General features: G+C 42.7%; 1 pseudogene across 1 annotated transcript; it reads right to left on the bottom strand.

Moving 5' to 3' along the window:
- Positions 1–2,390: 2,390 nt before the first annotated feature.
- Positions 2,391–9,238, bottom strand: LOC309694858 (annotated as a pseudogene). The gene is made up of 6 exons: positions 8,951–9,238; positions 8,532–8,590; positions 8,372–8,434; positions 8,006–8,162; positions 2,597–3,575; positions 2,391–2,419 (listed from the first exon to the last, which is right to left on the bottom strand). The product of its transcript is annotated as an uncharacterized misc_RNA (transcript).

Below are 9,238 nucleotides of genomic sequence, written 5' to 3'. Positions count from 1 at the left end.
ATATAAAAATAAAATTATATTCTATTATTTTTTCATCGCTCAAAATAAGCGTCACACTCACGGAAGCCGGTATACCTGCCGAAACGCCGTGCATTTATCGAGACTTTCAACCCCAGATAGGCCAATTATAGATCTTCGGATCCACATTATGTCAGCAACTATTCTCCATTGTGAACTATGTTAAAAACAAACACCCCTCACGCCTCACAGACGACAGCTTACATTCCTGCGTAAACTGACTTCGTATATTGTGTTGACTTCAGTGTTTTGTGTTGTTTTCACTTTAAATTTGTAAAAGGAAACAGCTGAAAATTTAAATAGTTAAAAGTTGAAATGTGAATAGTTGGTTTTTGTATTATATGATTTATTTATTACATTTTATGTGGAGTGAATAAATAAAAGTATATTTACGGTGGCCCCTAGAGACAAAGCACCTACAAACCCTGAAGCACGTACAAACTCCAAAACACGTACAAACTCCAAAACACATAAAAACTCCAAAACACATAAAAACACGTACAAACTCCAAAACACGTAAAAACTCCAAAACACATAAAAACACGTACAAACTCCGAAGCACGTAAAAACTCCAAAACATGTAAAAACACGTACAAACTCCGAAGCACGTAAAAACTCCAAAACATGTAAAAACACGTACAAACTCCGAAGCACATAAAAACTCAAAACACGTACAAAAGACAACAGAAGTACTCCAGGATGCTAGGGGCAGTGTTGAGCTTTTGTTACCTAGTGGCAGTGTTGCCAACTTAGCGACTTTGTCGCTATATTTAGCGAGTTTTCAGACCCCTTAGCGACTTTTTTTCTAAAAAAAGACGTGAAAGCGCCTATCGCTTTTACTCTCAACAAGCAGCGGGTGCTGTAACGCAGTCAGTTCTTCTTTTACTCTTATGCTGTTTTGTGGATCACAAGGTTTAAAACTACTTATAAACATACACACACACAAAATAACTCCACCAGAGCGCCTATTTCAGGTCACTTTTGCCGGTCCAAGCCCGGGTAAAGGAGCAGGGTTGGAATTGTGACATTAAAAAAAAACAGTAATTGCTAAAAGAAATTTAATTTGTAGTTCTAAATAAACTCTAAATGCATTTAGGACGTTTTTTACTCACTTTATGTCTCTTCCACGATGTTATTTCTCTCTCCAACAACATAGGTTACAATTACATTAGCATGACCAATTATGCAAATTAGGCGATGACGTCATTTAGCGACTTCTAGCGATTTTTAGGACAACCAATAGCGATTTTCCTTACTGAGGAGTTGGCAACACTGCCTAGTACCAACAGCAAGTACCAACGACCGGATTTGGTGTGTGGTAATAACAGGTAAATGAACTTTTTTTTTAACTTATTTGACTATATATGAATGCTTGTGTATAAATACACAAACAATACACGCATGCTTTCAATTGTGTAATTTAAGTGATCTAGGTAGCTCTGTTTTAGAAGTTCAGTTCATGCTAGAAATGTGTTTTGGAGTTTGTATGTGCTTTTTGGAGTATGTACGTGTTTTGTCTCTAGGGGCCACCGCATATATTTATATATAAACATGTATAAATAAAACCACTTTTTTTTTTTTTTTACATTAGTAATTCCTTTTGTGCATAATTTTATATTATTGTTAATAATAAATAAATTAAAGCAACAAAACAACCTGAAGAGCCGGTTTGGAGCCAAAAGAGCTGGCTCTTTTTAGTGAGCCGAACTGAAAGAGCCGGTTCTCTTAAAAGAGCCGGAAATCCCATCACTACCCGACATACACCACCAACAGCACAGATAGCGCAGACGTAATGGCAGCGAGGTGTGATTGCGGGTGCCGCTCAGGTGCGTCCGCCTCCCCTGTAGCGGCGCTGCAGACGACGCCCCGCCGCACGCATTAACCAGGTAAAATACATATTTAGGCAGAATTTTGCAAATATCTATTTTTCTTTTTTTTTTTAGCAGCATAGTGCTTTTTGCCTCTTGAGAGGTCAGCTCAGCTAAAGGTTTGCTTGCAGCTATGGTGGCAATGATCAAAAGTGTGAGGGCTTAATTTACAAGAGCTGTGTGCCTATGAATGGCAAGTGTAGGTGTGTTTTCTCTTTCCAGTGCCCGTTTACAAATGGAATGCAGCAGCCCTGTGAACCTCTGTGTCCTGTGATGTGCTGCTTCATTAAACAGATTCAGGATGTGCATTTATCTGATAGACTGTTCGTCTGCTTTGCTGACAGCCAGGTATAAAGCTTTACATAAACAGATACACTGCCACTGGATTTTGGAGGCCATTTCCCTAGCATAAAGTACCAAAGGTCTCTCGTTGCCTCAGTGTGTGAGACCACATACCACCAGGGAATGGCAGCCTTATTTAAAGGGTTTATATGAGTGATATCATCACAAACCCAGAGGGTTTATACGAGAGGCTGATCCAAAAGCAGACTCAAGAGCTGACTTACTTTTTGATCAAGCTTTATTTACACACCAAAACAAGGATTATCTGTACACGCGTGCACACACACACAAACACACACACATGGAGAGATTTCTGGCAAGCAGTTCTGAAAGAGAGGAAAGACTGCAGTGAGCTAAGACTTTATTACAGAAGGTAGCCGTGGTTTGGGGGGTGCAGGACTGATCTGATTATGGTCAGAACCAGTCTGCTTGAGGAGAGGAGGGCTGTAGAGGCTGTGCAAAGGGCCCAGGTTGGAGGTCGTTGAGTAGCGACATCATACTTTTTACAGTTTGGCTGAAGAAGGGAGGCGTTGACTGGCATTCAGTGGGCGCAACAGGGGAGGCCAGCAATTTGGATGGAGAGGAATTCTCCAGAGAAGCAGGGCTAATCAGAGTAGGAATGTTAGGAAAGGAGAATGTATCCGGCTGTGGAGCGGCAGGGAGGTGGTTAAGGAGTGACCACATGTCTTCCTGAATGTCAGCGAAACCAATAGGCTCTTTTTGGTGTTGAAAGAATGTGGCAGAAGAGGTAAATGGTGTGGATAGAGAAGTATATACAGGAGAAGCAGGGTTGGTCTGATTTAGGTGATGACCAGTGAGTGGAGAGGAGGGCTGCTGAGACTGCTCAGAAGTGAGGAGGGGGTCAAGCTGTTCCACCACTGACAGCAGTGCTTCATCAGTGTCACTGACAAAAGTGGCCTGGAGCTGGACGGGTGCAGCAGAGGAGGCCAGTGATGCAGATGGGGAGAAATCCATACGAGAAGCTGGGAGGACCGGATTTACTTGACACACAGGTGCATCAACTGTTGTCTGTGTGTTCTGCAGCTGCACACACGCTGACTGCTGATCAGGAAGGTTGGTAACAGCTGGCTGTCTCTGTGGCTGTTCAAGAGGCTCCTTCGCAACTGAATAGGAAGAAGATGGCTGTGTCTGAGCTGGCGTCACACAAAGCCTCTTGGCCTGTTGATCTTCCTGTTTAGGTTCATGTATGAACTGCATGTTAGCACTTTGGACATACGTAGTTTTCTTTGGTGGACCAGTCTGGATGTTCTGTGGCGTGACGGCATCTCTCGCTTTCAGCCTGATCAAAATATTTAGCTTGTTGTTCTTTTGAGAGAGAGACCTCCACTGAAGACAGACAATCATGAGAACCCACTGTCAGCATAGATAAATACTCAGCTACACTGTTACTACAGGACAGCTGGCACACATGCATAAACATGAGCATAAAGCATTAACAGATGCATAAATATATGCAGAGTTATGCTGGGCTTACACTGCGATTTTTTTCAGTCGCGCGATTCAGCTCCTGCTCAAACTGTACGATTGACTCGCAGGGGTTAGAAGTTCATAGGTCACGATGCAGGGTCTCACACTATACGACCCGATGCTCTGATGCGACCTGAGTGCTCACACTGTGCGTACATGCACAACACGTTGTGTTGTTGTTTCCGGAAGAAGAACCCGGAAGTCAACCGCCAATAAACAATAAGAAGAAGAAGAATCCGGAACTGGGGAGATTGTCATCCGAGAAATTTGAAAATGCTCACCAAAGAGAAACGCGCTGCCTTAGCAATGTGTGCCATTCTGTGTGCAGAAAGATCTAAAAATAAAAAGCGACTGCGTGTATGGACAAGGAAATGGCTTGGAAAACGTGGGCAGTACGGTCTGTCAATTCTACAACGAGAACTGGAGGTAAGCAGCAACAGCTAAATTGCACTTACCTACAGGACTTTATCTGCATGATGATGGGTAAATGTTTGAAGACATCTGATGCTTCTACTTTCAGTAGGCAACATTTAATTTTAGCCTATTAGTATTTTATTTAATTGGATTACTGGCCATTAACTACAGTACTTTTACATTTTACTTGAGTAGCATTCTAGTGAATGACTTGAACATCTACCAAAGTGATTTTTGGGACATCTTTCTGCTTTATACAACATTGGTTAAATATCAGTCCGACTCTTTAATTATCAATAACATTCAACCACTATTATGTCGCTTTGTTCTTGTGTGTGTTCTTGACTTTGACTTTGTTCTGTGTAAACAGGTAGATGATATGAGGGGTTTTCGGGACCTTCTCAGAATGTCTGTAGAGGACTTTAACTATCTACTGGAGAGGGTTAGTCCTGTTATCATCAAGAAGGATACACACCTCAGGAAGGCCATCAGCCCCAGGGAAAGGCTTTCAGTTACCCTACGATTTTTGGCAACAGGCAAGTGTGTGAACATGAAAATTCATACTACATAAGCTGCTACTACTGCATTATATTCTACATCTGTCACCTAAAATCTGTCACTCTACGAAGCTGCATCCATGTCCACTATCCACCTGACATTATTTAAGACACTTTGTTCTATTTGACAGGTGAAACCTTCAACTCATTAAGTTTCCAGTATAGGATTGGAAGCACCACACTGAGCACGATTGTCATGGAAACATGCACAGCTCTTACCTGTGCACTGCATGAAGATTACTTGAAGGTAATTTTGACAGAAAATACATTACCCATGCTCACACTATTGAAAGATTGACTTGCACATTGTCAAAAACGTCCTATCAGTTTATACAGCAAGTTTTCACCAAAAACAATTCTGAGTCACAAAATGTATTTGTTCAGTCTTTGTTACATGTGTATATAAAAAAGTAAAGTGAACTCATAGTGTGACAGTGACTTGAATGTATGGTTAAGAAAGGAAATCATGAATTCACCAGAGATTCTTTTTGCTGTATCACTTTCTACTTGTCTTTCACAGACACCATCAACCGAGTCTGAGTGGAAGGCCATTGCCAGAGACTTTGCAAACAAGTGGCAATTTCCACACTGCCTGGGAGCTATAGATGGTAAACACATCTTCATCCAACCCCCTCCCAAGAGTGGCAGCATGTATTTTAACTACAAGTCCAGGTTTTCCATCATTCTTATGGTTGTTGTTGATGCCAATTACAAGTTTGTGTATGCAAGCGCAGGGACACAAGGTAGGGTCTCTGATGCAGGAGTGTTTGCCCATTCAGACCTGAAAGAAGCAATGGACACAGGCACACTGAACTTTCCCCCTGCTGATACCCTGCCAGGCACTGATGCTATGATGCCACACATGCTAATTGGAGATGATGCTTATCCCCTCCGACCAGATCTCATGAAACCATATCCATTTCGAAACCTTAACACTGATCAGAGAATATACAACTACCGTCTGTCCAGAGCACGTCGCGTTGTGGAGAACGCTTTCGGAATTTTGGCGAATCGCTTCAGAGTGTTCAGAACAACAATTTGCCTGGACCCAGACAAGGTTGTCACCATTACCTTTGCGTGTCTTTGTCTGCACAACTATCTCCGGGACCACAGATCTGACGCCTATGTACCACCTGGCTATGTGGATTCTGAGGACGCCAACCACCAGCTGGTTGAAGGAGCATGGAGAAGGGAGGGAGAGCTTCAGTCAGTTTCAATGGGCCTTGCACGGAACCCCTCAGTGGAAGCAAAGAAACAACGAGATGTCCTTTGCGAGTACTTTGTCTCACCTGCAGGGAGTGTTTCATGGCAAGAAGACATGGTGTAGGAAGACAGAAGGGTTTTTTTGTTTGTTTTTTTGTTTAAATTGCCTTGTTTACTTTCCAAAATTTACTAAATAAAAAAAAAAATCCCTTTGTAAATACTGACAACAATAAATCTACCTCTGGGAAATTGCAAAAATGGTTTGCTTTATTACATAAATACAAAAATATCTTCCATCAAATTGTGCAAATAGTTCTGCAACACTCCACAAAATTGAGGTACGAAAGACACATAGTAATAGTGTCACCAAGAAAATTCTAATGTACAATTTCAATTAACTGTTGGAACATTTAAAACATTTGAATGAAGCTGTAATTTCAATGGACTGTGTTTACAGCAGGAACTAGTAAACTCGAAAATATTCTTAGATATAACTGTTTGAAATGTATTATTTAAGTTACTCAGAGTTGAGCATTTTCAGAAAGGACATTGGCTGGGTTGATGGGGCCTGGCAGTCTGGGGGGGGGGGCTGGACCTGATGAGGTTGGGTGGGATACCAAGGTGGCCTAACCTGCGAACCTGCAAATTGAGAATGGTGGCCTCCCTGCTCAGCCTCCTGCGTGTCATAAATCATGTTCATGATGTTTCTCTTGAGTCGCAGCTGTAGAGCTCTGTCCTTTATGTTTCTCAACTCTGAGGCTACTTGTTGGCCAAACAGCTCCTCAGAATCTGCATTAGATGCTGATAGCGTTTGCTGGACCTGCTGAAGCAGGGAAAGTTTGGTCATCTCAATGCTGTGCTCTGTTGATTTTGGTGCATGTTTTTGCACTCTAGGCCTTTTAACAAGCCGACCTGTGGACTCTGAGATTGGTGGACTGTTTGAGGTGTTTTCCTCTTCCTGGCTCACTGAAACTGGGCTAGTGGTGTTTGAAGACATAAGGACATCTGCTTCAATTCCCATAGTGGACCGATCCTCATCTCCCTCCTCTGTTGCGCCTATGTCCTCTGACTCTGTTCCAAGCTGTAGGAAACCGTACCAAAAGCAGACAAAGGGAAAGTGATAAAGATCTAAACAGTATTAGTTACATCAGACACTAATTTTACACTGTATACTTTGTGGCATTTATTTTACTAAAAACATTTCAACTGAGAATTACCTTTGACATCATTCACCACAAATATCTCGTCAAAAGGTGTGTGTATCTGTGTATGCTTTTAAACTACTTGGTTATGAACTTACTCTCAGAGTGGACTCAGTCTGTCTATGGACAACATGTGCCTTCAAGAAGTCCAAATGTTTTAAGATCCAGGTCTGTTTGGGAGTTGGTGGTTTCTGGCCACTGCCACTAGGTTTCGGTTTTAGCAGTTTGCCATACTGCGTCCGAAGTGATGCAACCCGGGTTTTCACCTCATTCACTGAAAAATTTACATTAACATGTACTTTTTATTTAAATAGTTCAGATTCAAAGCTCTCCTCATACTAAAGTTAAAACTGCAGTTTGAGAGAGTTTTTACTTGGAAATTAATTATAAAAAAAAATATTTCTGATAGTCGATTTATAGGGTTTTACATCTGTCTCTTTCTCTCCCTCTCTTTCACTCAGTCACAAACACCACTACCACCATCAACTTTGCTAAATTGCTAATGACAAAAAATTACCAGGAAGCTGCAATTGGGCAGCAATGTCCACCCAACTCCTGTCACGTTTGTTGCGGTCATGGTAATTTTTTGAAGCCACATCAAAAAGGCTCGGATGAGCTTGCCAAAGTTCAACCAGTTGTGCCTCCATCGCTTGTGTCCATACAATACGCTGCGCTGCCATGCTACTCCGTCTTTTCGCCGACGTTTATGTGTTTGCGCATGCGCAGTGTGTGAAGCTGTGGTGAGCTGGTCGTGAGGTGTCAATCGCTCCTCGTTACCCCATGTATACTACACGATGCACGACGCACGATGAAGGCCAAAATCGGGCCGATCGCCAAAACGGTCGCACGACTCAAAAATCGGCTCAAAATGGGCCAAAAATCACACAGTGTAAGCCCAGCATTACACACTTACCCTTTTTGCCACAACTGCATTTATGGCTGCACTGCCAGTTATATTCAGTTCCGCCGTCATCTTTGGCCTCTGCTCCTTCAGGTAAATCATGAAGGCGTTTGGCGGCTTCTTTATGTACAGCCGGTCCGCATCCTGTTGGGCTTCACATTTCCTTTTTCTACAGGAATAAAACACAGAGTCAGAGCACATGTTAGCATTGTGTACAGCTGTGAGCAAAGTAGTTTAAAAACATGAGTAAAGCTGTGAAACTGAATGTAAGGAGGCACCATTAAAGGAAGCTGATTACAATAATTCGCACAAACATCTGCAGATGAAAGACAGACAGATTCCTGCAGATCACTGACACAAAGCACCACAGAAACTTACTTTGGAGTGGAGGTGATGGATGGGGGAGCAGGAGGGACAAAATCCCAGACTGGAACACCGTGCCTACACAGATGCAGAGACGGATACGAGATAACAGAGCTTATGAAGATACAGATGTTCAGCAGCTGTGTTCACTGGTGTGTTTGTGTGTTTTACGTACAGTTCTCCAGCAGGATGCAGGTACTGGATCATGTTTTGTGGAATCCCGAGCACATTACGCTTGAAACACACAAAACACACAACCGATGATGAGAAAAGCTGAATGCTGTGATCTATCCACTCGGTGTAGGAAGTGATCAGTGGGAGGAGAAGATGTGCATAAAACTACATTCATACATAGCTGGACTTTGATCTCCTGCGTTATTCTTTGGAATTATGTTTCACTGGCAGCGACTAAGTTTACTGTTCAGCATTTTAGAGTCAAATAAAACTTTTTCTTTCATGTGGACTGAAGAATGCAACAGTTTTAAGCATCTTTATCAATAAAACTTCAATGAGTCCTGTCACTACCTCTGGGTGTCTCAGCTGTCCCTGGCTATCTGTCCCTGGCTAACTGTAGAGGTGAGCTGGTGCTGAGACCATGAGTGGAACCAGCTGCTGATACACAGGAGGAGCTGGTTCTGGGAGGATGTTGCTAAAGAATCCTCCAGTCTGAGGATCTGATGCTGGCTGAGGGGGAGCAGGTGTCCCAGTGGGGAAAGGAGGGAGAGGCAAAGGGTAGGATGTTTGCCCCAGAATGCCAACTTCAGGAGTGGAAGGCGCTTCTTCCCACTGCACTGTTTCCAAAATATAATTGTTTGGGTCCCTGAGGTCCATTTTAAAGACAGACGGGTTGAGGGGGTCGCTCAGAAGAATGGAAAACTGCAT

Source organism: Aulonocara stuartgranti (assembly GCF_965226115.1).
Source record: "Aulonocara stuartgranti genome assembly, chromosome: 19".
NCBI lineage: Eukaryota > Metazoa > Chordata > Actinopteri > Cichliformes > Cichlidae > Aulonocara > Aulonocara stuartgranti.
The sequence above is the reverse complement of the archived record's forward strand: the minus strand, read 5'-3'. Positions and strand labels throughout refer to the sequence as shown.